Raw genomic sequence first — 15,651 nt, 5'->3', positions numbered from 1 at the left:
AACATTGAGAAAAAACTTGTTGTTGAAATGTTTGTTATTGAAATTTGAAAGTTTATTTTAGTATTTCTACAACAAAAACTGGCATGTTTTGGTTTTATGAATTTTGGAGGACACTATATTGAACTTAATTTATTTATGAGTAGTATTTACCCTTTTTCAGCTCAAATGGCTACACTACTCAGCATTGTCTCAGAGACTCACATTAAACCAGGAACATGGTGAGTATTCCAGCACGTCGTTTCTTATTCCCAAAGCCCTCTTAAATCACTTCTGCAACACTCTGAAATCACTTGGACTACTTTGAAATCACCCCCTTGAGACTGTTACAGACATTACTTACCAGACCACTCTTCAGATTTATTGATTCCTCCTCTCATTCAGTCATTCAAACAAGTCATCCTATTGTCAGGACTATTGTTCTGTCAAGCAGCTGTTTTGGTGGATGTGTGAAGGGCAGGTTTTGAAAATAACCCGGATAGCCTGCTTCACAAAGGGCCTAACAAGAACCTCAAACTACAAACAGTGTTCAGAATAAATGTGGGCTGAAAATATCTACCAGGAAAAAGATGCCCTCAGACATTCCGCACAGGGGAAGATTAAAGGCCAAATGCTCAAAGCTATTTACTCCAAATTATCAGGAGCCTTTTTTCTTTCACTAAGAAAAATAAACACCAATATAAAGCAAATAAAAAACTACTAAAGACTCACAATCCCCTTAATGGAATACCTGAGCTGTTTGCTTCTGGTTTGGTAACTTTATTGGGTGTTTTTTCTTTTCTTTTCTGAAAAAACTGTTCAAATGATCATTTAGATTAAAGTGCTTTGAGTATCCAGACTTATGTGTTCCCATCCTTAAATGTCTTGTTTTCTTTTGTAATCATCTTTTCTATTGTTGCATAGATATCTGTACGTTGTGTTTATTTGTTTTAATTAGTTTGATATTTAAACATAAATATTATAATGAAAGATCAAACAATGAGATGTAAGTCATAGCTTTATACAGGCCCATCATGTAAAACATCTGCACAACCAAAACTTTGTAAATAAATGAACATTTGAACAGAACATGGGATAAACATGGATTTATATACATATATATTATGTAAAGCGTAACAGCAAAAAAAACGATAAATGATTTCCATTACATGAGAGTAGATGTTGAACTTCAAGCTGATTTGAACTCGGCTCTTCCAAGATAAGCACCAGCTAAGATGTAGCTTTGCAGTACACTAATGATCCATCTGCATCTCCATCCATTTGCATTGTTTTCCATCTGATGATGTAGATATCCTTCTGTCTGGTTTTGACTGCTGAAGTGTAATGCTGACTCCAGGGATCAGCTAATTTTGCCTCCCCAGTGCATCAGCACACACAACGGCTGTGATGCTGGCTCCGGGGATCAACCCAGTGCGGTCTCCCCAGCGCATCAGCATGACAACCGTCTGCTAAGTAGGGTACATCTCTCGGGTTTTCAAGTGGGCATCTTCTATCCTCTGTGTTTCTTTGACTAGCCCATGACACCTCAAGAGGGTTCAACAGTGATTCTGGTGTCCCAGCATCATCCCCCTCCATCCCCCACTCAGCTCAGTCCAGATTACTTACCTGTACATCAGCGTTGCTTTCTTTCTATTGTGCTTGAGATCCCCATCCAGAATCTTTCCGTCTCAACCACAGCCAGTTGCTGCTCCTTTCTGCTGCTTCAGATAAGTTCTTCATTGTGCGACGCAACTCTTGGCCACTGAACCCGTCTCTGAGAAACCTGGTTGTAGAGTGTTCCATAAATCCTTGACAACCCACCTCCACTGGGTAAACTCAGACTCTCCATTCTCGCTGTTCCACTTCAGCAGCTAGTTGAGCATACCTCTTCCTTTCTTCCTCTCATACGCCTCATCCACAGCATCTTTTCTTATGCCACTGTTAACTCTACCAGATGAACAAGGTGTGCTGTTCCAGACCACAAGACAATGTCTGGTCGAAGGTAAGTGGTAGCAATCTCAGGTGGAAAAATAAGCCGTTGACCAACATCTGCCAGCATCTTCCAGTCTCTAGCAGCTTTCAGTTGTCCTAGGCAAGGCTTGGTTTTAACATCTTTTCTTGGTGGTTGCTCTCTTGGATGGAGGAATATTGTCTTTTGTGTGTAATGCTTTGATGGAACTGGTGGCAACTTATTGGTCAGGTTACGCTTGTCTTCCAATGCTAAGGCAAAAAATCACAGCACCTGGTCATGGCGCCAAGTAAACCATTCTTAGCTAAGACCCACCTTACATCCTGTCAAAATGTGCCTTAATGTTGCAGATGATGAACACAAAGGACATGAGGGATCCTCACCCACCCAGAGGTTTAGGTTCTGTGGTGAAGGGAGAACTGATCCTGCTCTGTTCCATTGTCCACAGGTCTTGCCAGCCAATCTTGCGTTGTTCCACACTCTCCAACCTCATCCATTCTCCATGCTTGGCCTGGGAAATGGCCTTTACACACCTGATCCTTTCCTCCTGCTTTAGCACCTCATTGACTACCAGCTTCCTCCGTTGAGCTGGAGTTGCCTTGTGCCATGTAGGAGGAGCTGAACTGAGACCAAAAACTCCTTTTCCATGCTGAACTTGACCCATAATATCTCTGATTCGAAGGGCAGCCTTAGCATCTTCCATAGCTTTCTTTGCCATCCATTTTCTTCCAGTCGGAGGGGAGACATCTGCTGGGGGACAGCCATTTGGATATCTTCCTGGATTTCATCAGCCTGAAACCTGAAATCCAGCTGACGGGATCAGCAGAGGGTATTCAGGGCTCATGGAAGCAGTGGAGAGAATGACCCAGATTGTGGACTTGGTTTACGAAGCGCGAGAGAGGGAACCACTGCTATCCGCAACGCCTGAGTGAGAGGACAAGGAGTAATGCACAAACTGCTTGCGCTATGGACATGAAGAGGACAGCTGCCCAGAGGCCGACTGGGACCCAAACATGGACCTGGAGTAGGAGGAGCACAAGTGTCCAACGCCCAAGTGGGAGGGGCCTGAGTGTCCATCACCCAAGTGGGAGGATCCCATGCTTCCATCACTCAAGGGGGAGGAGCGTGAGCATCCATCGCCCAAGAGTGGGGAGCCAGAGGGTCCATCGCCTTAGAGGGGGGAGCCCGAGCGTACATCGCCCAAGAGGGTGGAAGCCAAGCATCCAGCACCCAAGAGAGCAGGCCTTGCATCTATAGCCCAAAAAGGGAAAGCCCACGTGTCCAGAGCCCAAAAAAGTGAATCCCAAGTCTCCAGTGACTGAAGGAGAACCACACCAGTCTCCATTGACCGAGGGAGAGCTGCACCAGTCTCCAGAGACAGGGGGAAACTACCTGCTGATCCGGCCACCACCACATGAGGGGGACTACCTGCTGTTTCCGCCTCCACCACCAGAGGAGCTTGATCTACCTCTTGAGTGTCCACACCTGCCGTCGATGGACATCTCCTGCCCTGGCCTGCACCGCCTGTGGCTGCAAAGCCTGCACAGCCTGGGGGTGCCAGTTCGCCATCGCCTGGATGTGAATGCAGTTTGTTAATATGGTTGTCAGTGTGTGTGTACGAGACCTTAGTTTATTATGTTTTTACTTGTAATGAACTCTTCTTTGCTTCATTAATTGACTCTTCTTTTTCAGCTACCAGAATAATCGGTGAGAAATGCCAAAGAAAGGACCATGTAATTAACTAAATTGTAAAGAGACTCAGTTCACCATTCACAGTTTAGCCCGAAACCTCCAAAAACTGTGGTATATCTGTAACTAAGTAACTTTACATAAAGATATGGGCGGGACTCACATATATGAAGAAAGGAAAAGAAAGTAGGACGTTCTAATTAATAATATAGGGAGGACGTGCTGTTTTTGTAAGTGAATGTGCATAAAGGTAATAAAAAAAAAATTATAATATTTAAAATGTAATCTATAGTAGTGCAATCAGCCCCCTAATTTCATTTTTGATGATCTTATAGCGTTTATCAATGATCAATGCACAGAAGTTTTACTAGAAGATCCAATAACTAAAAACACTGTTGGGCATAATAGTTAAACAAAAAGGTACAACTTGCATTCAAATTAAAACACTTCTAAAAAAAATAGAGTTGAGTTTTTAACAACTGGAAAGAATATGCGTGCAGCCGGATCAGGTGTCCCTTTATAAAAACCGCCACTGGAAGTCATTGTGACTGTTACATTTTAAACAACATTATATTAAAATGAAAGACAAACTATCGGATACAGCTCCAGTTTTATTCAACATGTCCTATCAAACATCTGCACAGCAGAAACACTGTACTTAAATTAACAATTAAACATAAAATGGTTTATTTTCTAATGTACCACTATAAAGCACTACTTAAAAAAATGAAATCTATAATAAAATAAGCATTTAAAAATAAACTAGTGTGTAAACAGTTTGTTCAAAAGTGTAAAAACAAATATATTGAATGTCACCGTAGCACTGAATCTATGTTGAGCTGCTGCAGCCTGCTGCTTTGTAGTTTTCTGATAGAAATGTTTCAATCTATTGCGTTGTATCCGATAGTTTGTCTTTCATTTTAATATTGATGTTGTTTAAAATGTAACCGTCTTAATCACTGCAGGCAGCGGTTTTAGGTCCGGTAAAACCACGGCGGTTCTAGTGTTAACAGTGTTATCGTTCAAACAATGTTTGATCTCTGTTTCAAATCAGTCTTCCAGAAAATAGGTAATACATATTCATGTATTTTACCTTTCTGCTTTATGAAAAAAAATCTAATTTGTCATAGCATCAATATGCCAGATGTGTTTTCAATGTAACCCTTCATGTGTCCTCTCGAAATTGACCGCTTTGAGTAGTCACACTCCATGAGGAATACAATAGCGCCCTTGATTTTAATCAATCTCCACCACACTTTTATTATACACTCATAGCCTTTATAGATGTTACGGATTGCAGTGGGAAATAGTTCAATAAACTCTTGATTTGATACAAATATTTGTTGTGTACTGTGTGATTATTACATGATTATGAGGACCCTCTTTAGGGAGTGCACTTATTATTTTCCTTCTCTATTTATGTATTGTTGCTGGATTGCAGTAACAGGATCTTGCCTGATTTGTCTGTTGTTGTTTCTACTGTTAATTTAGTAGTCGCCAATTAATTTTACCCTGCTTTTTCTCCCAATTTGACATATCCAATTGTATTATTAAGCTCACCTCACCACTACCACCACTCCTGCACTCGGGAGCGGCGAAGACCTCCAGGCTATAGGGCGCATCCTGCAGTCCAGGCGGAGCACCTTTACCGGATGCGCCACTTGGGAGTCCCTCAGATGTGTTTTCAATGTAGTCTTCAGGCAACCTCTTGAAATTGATCGCTTTGAGCAGCAATCACTATGACATGTATTTTCATTGTAGTCCTTCACGGGACCTCTCGAAATTGATTGGAAGTACAGCACATTTTCTTTGCTAACAGATTCAAATAAATGACCATTCAAAAATCAAATTCACCTTTAGCATATGCAAATGCAGTAGGTGTAAGGATTATGGCAATACATAGCAGGTAAAATTGAATGCAATAATTTTGTTGTTACTCCTTTTCTGAACAGCATGTATCCTTGCAATATATTTTTCAAATAACTTGCTGCTGGTTTTCTGGTTTGAACTGTCTAAAGATGCTCAGCATGTTTGAAAGGCCAAGCAGATATACTGTATTAATACATCAGATGGATATGACATTCTGTTAAACAGCTTTCTGGTTTGAGCTAATTACAAACATACTCGGTTCAGTTTAATTTCACAGTTGATTAATGACCCATGGTATATGAATAAGTAACATCAAAGTAATCATTATTATTTTAAATGACATAGTGGAAATAGGTACAGTGCAGGAACCAGATAAGGTAAATAATGATTTTTTTGTAAATGTTACACGGTCAGTTATCCTTGTGTCAACAGCAGAGTTAATTAATGTGAATTTAATTTTGAATTTATTTAGAATACAATCCAATGCTGCAGCTTACATTCCAACAATATGTAACCATTTAAAAAAAAATCCATAGTAAATTATAAACAATAACATAATGTGGAATAACATTAATGGTATTTCTTGTTGTAGTCTTCTTAATTACATTTTTCATTGATCCACATACTGCAATACAGTAACAAAGCTGTAGTGCGCCCCTTGCTTTTAAAATTCTGTATATTTCACCTTATCTAAGTAGGTGCTTACATTATCAGATTATGCTAAAAAAAAATCAGCTCTAACTATACTTTAATTATGTCAGTATTTATTGTTTCAAAACATAATTCTATATACATAACAGGTGCAAGAAAAACACACACTTTCCTGTTCCATGAATTTAATTCAAAAGTATATAGTAACATATATTTTAGTTGCAACACCAAAAAACTGGCATTCTTAACAACACCAGTGTCGTTGCTCCTGTTGATTAGTTGGCCCGCCACTGGTACTGTTCAGACTTCAAGATTATGTTAAAACATGGAAAGCATCCAGCTGGTGACTCCAACAATAAGGCCCCAAACCTACAAGCAGTTGAGAATATATATATATATATATATATATATATATATATATATATATATAAGCATATATAATATATATATATATATCAATATATATATAAATCAAGATGCATACATTAGGTCTACAAATAAAAATGCTGCTTCTCTTCCTTAATTATAAGATCCGACACCATAATGTTTACAAATTAACCCCTGCCTGTAAGATGTATTAGACCTTGCTGTGCTCTTTCCTATATCCCCGGTGTTACAGGAAATAAGTTAGCCGTGAAATAAGTTAGCATTTGCCTTTTTGAGCCTTTCTGCGCACACGCGAATGTTAGAATTTAAAGGTAAGGTTAAGCTGTCTCCATTTTCTGTCTGTCAACTTTAATTCAGAAAATTGTCAGGATCTTTATTAAAGCTATGTTATATGTGGTTAAAATTGAAAACACATATTAATAACATGTTTTATTGTATCATGTTGTATTTTATTTAATAATATCGGTTAACTTTAAGCTACTACAAAGACATGGTTGTGTGAATTTATTTTTATGTGCATTTTATTTGTGTTAAATCGTTATAATAACACTTTAAATAATATGACAATATCTATTATTTAACATTCCCAGTATAAACCATCATCATAGTTGTCATTTTAAGTTTGTAATCTCCCGGTATTTACATTATAGGTTTTCTTTGTACAAATATTACCAAAAGAGAAATAAATACAATATTCTGTATATAGGTTATGACATATCAGAAACAATTAAGCATTAAGATTTATTTTTATATGCAATTAGATTATTACAGCTGTCAAGTCACAAACCCCTCCCCTCTATAATGTATACTGCCCAGGCCCACTCCAAAAAAGGCGCAAAAAAACAATTATTTTTTAAAATGAAATATACAAAAAACAAAACTAGTCCACATCACAAGCATCGATCTGTAAGTACTGCACTCTAATTTAACATTCATAATACAGTTGTGTGTATATATGCACGTTCATATATATGAAGTCTGCTTGTGTTTTTTTGTATGATCGTATGAAAGTATGTACAGGAAGCCAATCGTTTTGTGTGATTCTCAAATAATCTATCTATATATCTCTTAAAACACCATCTTTCACTAAAAACGTATACGTTTTCTGTATATATTAAAACAGGTTTAGATATTCCCACACGTAAGCTTGATTAAAACATCAAAAACAGTATTCTCTATATCAATAAAAGTGTTGTACCCACTTCCCCATAACATTTATTAAAAAAAAAAAAAAAAACAACCGAGCATTTTACAATGAAAATAATAACTTAGTTAAACTTGAGCCTATATAAATGCTTTTGCTTACGCCACAGTATGATATGACAGCATTTTTGAAAAGAAATAAACATTTGGCAAGTAATGATTTTAACTCTGCATAAACATAAATTATACTGACAAAATAATGTTTTTTAAATATTTATTTTTTGCTAAAAACCACACTGCACATCCAAACACAACGAGTTTACTTACTTTAAATAAAATGTAGTTTAAAAACTTAAACGTATATTTACACTTCGATAAATAAGATGACAAATGTTACTTTTTTAAACAGAAAAATAATGTCTGCAATACACTTGTCAAATGTCACATTTTAACTTCTTAACACGGTCATCCTCTCTGTAGAAGTTACTTGTGCAGCAGTGCAGTATCTCCATGAAGTCTGTAGGCAAAAGCTTTCGTCATTCCAGAGGGAGCTCATCTTCTCTGGGACAGCTTTGAAGATTACATCATTGCATCTTTGCTGAAGAACTTCAGAGTTTGATGAGTTGAGAGCGATGAGATGAGCAAGAGCAAATCCAGAGAGAACAACCATCCTTATTTTGAGTAAATAACATGATGTATAGGCGTTCCCTTGTACTGTAAACAAGTCCTTGTCGGTCCTTCCATTGGTTCACAGTATTTGATGGACAGTTGCGTGTCACACAAAAAGAATGTGTTAGAAATGGAATGTATCCACCTATTTCATTATCAAAGGATTTATCATTTAAACATCCTATTCAATATAACTTTAGTTACATTCATTAGAAAATCATATACATTTCAGTTTCATTCTCTATACAAAATTACGATTACAAGCATATAAAACACATCGTAATATTCAAAAACAGTTAGGTTATAATATTCATTTAAAACACAGTAAACACTTCACATAACTATTAAAATAACTACTAAACAATAATGGTACAACTGCATAGTCACTGTAGCTTGGCTTGGTAAGTTTAATGACACCTGAGGAGACTAAACAATCAGGAAGGCGAGCATCAAAGAGTTAACAGTTTTTGGCCTGTGCCTTGGTCTAATCAACAAGCTTTGAAGTTGATCTGGTTAAGAATGTTCTGGAACTGGTGTTAACAACCCAATCACACAACATGCCACACAGACAACAGTCTGAATTAAATATCTGGGAAATGCTTATATTAAAATGAATTTAACTATGACTTGCCTTGAAAACAGATAGAGGCACACAAAACCATCAGCAGGAAATACAGAGGAGGAAGGGAATACAATTACAGCAGGAATTACAGCACACAAATACAGTAGAAATACAGCACAAAAACAAAAATGGACAAATCGCTGCAATATAAAGCTGTATAGAAACAAGGTATTCAGATGTTAAAAGTCTCCTCAGCTTCAATAAAACACACACATTCAAACAAGAAAATCAGCTTAAACACAGAACAGAAATAATTTATTTACAGTACTGGACTGCTTACTTATCCTACTTAAATCAGCTGTAGGGAAAATGCAACAAGTTTGGCAAATTTATTGTAGTAGTTTTCTCTTCCATGTTTTATTAGAACATATCAGTATTTAACTGTATGGATTCGTAGTGCCATTGACTACCAATACAGTGTATATTTCCATTTTATTAACAGTGTTAGGCAAAAATAAATTAAATCAATAAAGAAAAGTAACATGTCCTCTGAAAAAACATAGCTGAAGCTTGTTTGATAAGCAGGAGTTATGCAGATCTCTGTGAAATGTACTTTTAATTTAAAACTTTAATACCTCTTCTGGGAAAATATGTGTGGAGGCAATGTGCGGTGCTGTATATAAAGGTTGTTTTAGTTACAAAGGATTGTGACTATAGTGCTTTACTTCTTATTTATCTTTGTGCCGGAATACACAAGGCCACAGTGGGACAGCACTGTATTATTTTGTTAGTCTCACAGAACTTCTGAGCCGGGGTGATTCAAACAGGGAGAGAAGAAAAGCTGAGAGCAAACACACAGCAGAGCTGGAGGCAGGAGGGAATTACGTAGGGTCCTCTCCAAATGAAAGCCTGCTGCGGTTGAGTTCTGAATCTGGCCTGCATTGTAACCCTTAGAAGGCTTCACACTGGGTCCCAGGGAACTGGAGATCATATGTGATGGAAAATCAGGGTTCATTGCAACAGGAGGCAAGAGATGTGAATGTGGGTTTTGTTTGATATTGTCAGCGGGAAGCCATCCCTGCCAGAAATCTCTGGCAGCTAAGGAATAAACTGCACTTAAGGCCCCTCTTTCCCACCATTTGCTGACTGGCACTTGTGGAGACAAGCATGCTACCAATGTACAACAAGACAGTTACACTAACACTTACAAATGCACACACGTTTTTTGTTTGTTTAGTTAATGGACCTGACTCACTGATTTGAACTAAAATTTGGGAAAATACGTATAGCATTCTTTAAAGTGTTGTAGCGAGACCTGTGTATAATAAGATAAGATATAATAAGATTGTCTGTGTTGGAAGGTTCGGCTTGTGATCAGGCAAAACAACAGGAAATCATGTAGCTGTTGAAATAGTAATTCTCTTAAGCACTTTTATTTAACAACAGTAAAACAAAATAAATTATTCTTAAACATATGTGACCCAGGAAAGCAAAATCAGTCACTTAGTCAACACTGCTTTATTACGGCAATGGAGTAGGGATATGCTAAGCTTTAGAATGATACCAAATTAACTGATATATCTCAAACAGGGGCAGAGATGTGACAGTTTGAAATCACCAAAGTCAGAAGCAGCCATTTTGAGAAAATTAAGTTGAAAGAAGGGACACCTACTTTTCAACTATTTCCTTAGCAACCATTATGTTATAGTACTCACACATACAACACATTTTCACCAGTAACTCCCCATACTTTTATGCAAGGTATGATATATAGTTATTATCAATTTATTGAAACTTAAAAAAAAAAGAATCATAATTTCACAATTAATAGAAAACATGCAGAAAATCTAGATTTTTTCTTTTTTTTAAAAACTAAAAATCTATAGTGTTATTTTTCCTTCACGTAACTGGCAGTGAACAGTGAACAAAACATTTTTCAAGCCCCACAGTTGTGTTTATGGCCATGGGGCACAATGCACTCTCCATCAACAGTTTCTAGTGGCGCACCCTATGTCCACGGTTTGGTGCCCTCTGATTCTGGACATCAGCTCTGGCCACGTGGAATGTGTTCGATAGACTGGAGGATGAACAGTATCCTCCTCATCAATAACTGGCACATCTGGAGGTTGTGGACAGGTTATATCTATGGTAGCAGGTGTTCAAAACTCATACATTTTGTTATAGAGGCACTGCTTCCTCTTGCAGTCTAAACCAGGTGGTCTGATGTGCTGTGGTCAGTCTGCTGCTGGTAGACAAGTGTCATCTCTCTGTTCTGAATACCATTCCAGGGTGTGAAGCATCAAACTTGAAAAACATAACAGTTTGAATTGGTATCATAAGTGTCAACTACAACATTTTAAAACAATTGAGCTTTTAATTTGTCTTTATAAGATTGGAATTGTGTTGTATTATATGCTATAAAACAGTGCTTTTGTATTGTTTTATGCCCGAAGTCACCCTGAAGAATGGTTTAAGAATGACTGCCAGTCTGACTGTGGGACCAGAACTTCACTATCCTCAGTTCCAACCTTCTGGTACTGGATTGCACAACAGTGGCAATATCATCCAAACATGACACCATGGTCCATACATCATAAAGAAATGGTCCAGGAAGTTTATGACTGAGTTTGAACCCTCGGAAATGGACATGCCTTCATCAATTACATGACTGACCTGTTGTGGTAACCCTTCACAGGCAATACCAAACAGGCCACACTTTCTGGGAGTCAAAAGGTACATGGGTCCAGGTTGCATGGGGTCTGCTGTGCATAATTGAAGCTGTAATGCACAGTTATCTCTTTTGATGCTAGAACATTCACACCAAGTCTGTCACCACAGTTTTTAATCACAACTTTAGTTGCCCTGACCATTTCCTGGTACAATGAACGTTCTAGTGTGACTTTGTTTATGGGAGTCTGCTGATTTTACAAGCATTCTGATTTTTGCTAATCATGAATGCTGGCACTTCTGTAAATTACAGAATTGTTCTTTTGGCAGGTCCAGCAGAGGTCTGGCATGGGACAAGTCTTATGAATGTATGCCAATAGATTTTGCCATAGCCTATGGAATGAGTCAACCTTTACAGCTCGCTTACCTGCAAGACAAATTTTGGGCTGTATTATTTCCTCTGATTTGCAGTTTTTTAATTTTTTTATTTAAAAGTCATTTTTAATAAATACAGTATTTTTATTTATATAATTTGACGTTTTAGGATTTAAAATTTAACGACTGCATTTGTGAATGCAATGCGGTTATACTTTTTTCTTTTTTTTTTTTTAAATGGACAACCGCATTGCATTCACAAACGCAGAGTAATAAAAATCCCACTTAATTCTCATGGCGGTTCTAGTTTAAGGGTTACAAGTAAATATCATACATGAAATAACTGCTTACCTGTCGCCTCCATAGCAATCTTGTATTCTCTCCAACATGGGCGCAGCATCAGTGGACACCACGCATAAACAAATGGCATCACACATAGCAACAAGTAGAACTGTTTACACTGCAACCACTTCTTAAAACTGTTGGCTAAATATAATATCAGTCTATTAATGACTTACATATCCGGGAAGAGGGAAGCCACAGCTTTCAAATGATACCCGGCTCTTGTGAGGCCGTGAATTGTACAGATTTTAGTCTTTGTTTCAACTAATTCTGCCAATCTACTGGTCACTATTTTTACCAAACTGTCAATTTACAGTATAGTAGAGACATTATTTTAAATAAACTTATTTAATATACAACAATAGTTCAGACTGATAAGTACACAAAAATGTGTACAACTCAAAATCGATAATTAATTACTTTACTCACTAATTGGGCCGCTGTATAAAATCTACATATGCGACTATCGACTACCAATTTTGCTTTCCTGGGTCACATATAATTAGGCTTGCTACTGTTAGATTTTTTTTTTTTTTTTGCCAAATCAACAATTAATATTGATGTTTATTTTAGGAAGAATTTACCATTTTTTTATCTTTATTTTTCTGTTCAAGCAGAGAATGGGTGAAATTGACCGTTATGGTTTAAAAAAGAACATAGACTTTTAATGCAGTTGAGAAATGTCTTATTTATTGAAACCCCTTTATCATATTGTAGCAGAGTTGTATCTGCTACAATAAATATCTGCTACAGTTGTAATGAAGACAGCAGAGGTTGCAGTTCAATGCAGTTAAAACTGCTATTTTTATTGAAAATGGAAAGGCAGACAAAAGGACACACTTTTTAGCAAAAAGATAAGTAGCCCAGTTAGGCAGTGCCAACAACACAACACACATCACATGCAAGCTGTGTGCAGGCAGCTCCTAAATAAGGATTCCCCTTGAGCCCTATTGGCTCACACACACACAAAGGCACATTTACATATACACAGACCAATCGCTCAGACCCTCGGTCCCGCGCAAACAGATGACTGGCAGAACCGAACTCAAATCACAGTGCAGCCAACACACACTCCTCTTTCATAGAGTTACACTATGCACGTGACACCCTAGGCAGCACGCTAGCACTGCCTGGACACGAAACGCGCTTCCACTCACAGACTTATGCAGGGTGACACACACGCATAGTGGGGACGACAGGACAGCACACACACACACACACTGTACAACAATACATAGAAATAAAACAAATTACAGGAAAAATAGCGCACTGAAAGTCCCATTCAGTGATACTGCGAGACTCGACGCTACAATATTCAACGTGCAACAAAACCACCAACATTCTTAATGAAATAATATTTGGTCACAGCAGAGCTATACTGGATCTTACACAAATTTAAAAATGGTCTCAAATAAACCGTAGAAAATGCAGCATATAGTGTATTACACAGACTTTTATAACCTAAATTTACGAGTAAAAATAATATGCACAGAACATAACGTTAGATAGTTGACAGAACTAACTTGCACTTATTATTCACAGTCTGAGCTCCCCCCCTCACCTGTTTAAGTGTTTTCCTCTTGCGCCACATTTTCAAATCAAACTAGTAACTGTCACCTTATACTTATAGCAAAAGCCTACCTACACCTTAACCTGCTCATTTCAAAGTAGTCACTTTGAATGACAGGCACTGTAGCTGGCAAATGAAAGTGCACAGTCGGTGCAGGTTATGATGATTGACACTCATTTATGCAAATTAGAGCATTGTAGGGTTGCTTCAGTCAACAAGATCTGTCAGAACAGGGTGAAATGACAGTGACAATGAAACTACAGTACTAACGGACCGCTGAGATGACTGACGGATCGCCATTCAGAGTTGAACAGAGATGAGACAGACAGTAAGCATAAAAACAACACAAACTAGAGTTTATTTCTAAATAATTATTTTTGGTAAGAAAATAAAAAATAGCGAGTGGTTTTACAGGCGTTTATCCTATATAGATTTATTTCAGTTAAACTCATATTTTTGGAGAATTCAACGTTCAACGAGTATTACTGATTAATATCTAAAAGTAGCAAGCCTACATATAATAACAGCACACAGTCCTGCTTTTGGCTCCTTCCTCAGCCCCAGTCTCTACAGGACAGATCGTACAGGCCAAGTGCAGCCTTTTATACACACACACACACCGGCATCATTGAAAACAAATGGAATAATTCATTCATTATTGGCCCACCAATCAAGGCCCCCATTTGACTCCACATTCTCACATGGAAAACAAGGCTAAAATTAACCCTTTCCTGGATTCAGAGACCACCCATACATTTAACACTTTTAAACATTTATAAAGTAATAAAGGCAACATATTTAAATATGAAAATAAAGATAACACTGTTTTTGATGTAGCTAGTGGAATAATACACATTTATACTGTAGAATATGACAATGTGTGGAAACAAGTACAGGTACATTTTATATGGAAAACAATAAATCACAAAAATACATGCTATTTACAAGTCTTCCCTCCATCACACGTGTGTTATAATGTTGATTATGACACTACTAACCTCGGTTTTTAAAAACAAACTACCATGAGTACAAAACACAATCAATACCAAAACAAATTGCAATGGCCTGCAGATTTTGAATTATAGCAACAGAATACAGGGAGAAATTTGTGGAAGAATAGAGCAAGTATTATAAAAAACAATAAGCGACATACATTTTGTAAGAAATGACCTCAACCACATGCCTTCCATCGATATTAAGCTGCATAGATTGTTGGCCCTGAGAAAGCAGAGGCTCTTGAGTGACAAGGAACTCCACCCTCCAAAAAAGCCAAGCAAATGTTCTAGTCTGAGTCTCAACAACAATTCATGTAGGTTTTCCATGCCCCTCCTCCACACACAACATTTTGTGGATGGTGGACAGACAAAGTTCAGGGGTATAGTGGTGGATGTCTGTATTAAATAAGCCATTGCTACATTAGTTTGCTATGTTTATTAATGAAAGCATCAGGAAAGGATGGAGCTTTATCAAATATACAGTAGTAACCACACCAGCTATTTAACTGTTGCAATACTGTCGCAATGCGACAACACAAAATGTCATAGCTTTGCAATCCTGTTTTTACTAACTACAGTAAATCAGCTGCACTTCATTAGTTCTGCAACCAAGCTGAAAAAGGGAACAGAAAATGCATTAAACAAACCAGCAGGAAGTGCTGAGGCCAATCGAGCATTTTGTCAGAACGTTGCTAAAAGGCACATGGTTTGGAGTTCTACTGTACATCAATTGATTGTTCACGCTCATTCAAACAGGAAAGTTTTAGTTATTGAACTAAAATCAATA

This window comes from Polyodon spathula, chromosome 8 (genome assembly GCF_017654505.1).
Source record: "Polyodon spathula isolate WHYD16114869_AA chromosome 8, ASM1765450v1, whole genome shotgun sequence".
In the NCBI taxonomy this organism is placed as follows: domain Eukaryota; kingdom Metazoa; phylum Chordata; class Actinopteri; order Acipenseriformes; family Polyodontidae; genus Polyodon; species Polyodon spathula.
This window is presented reverse-complemented; position numbering follows the sequence as displayed.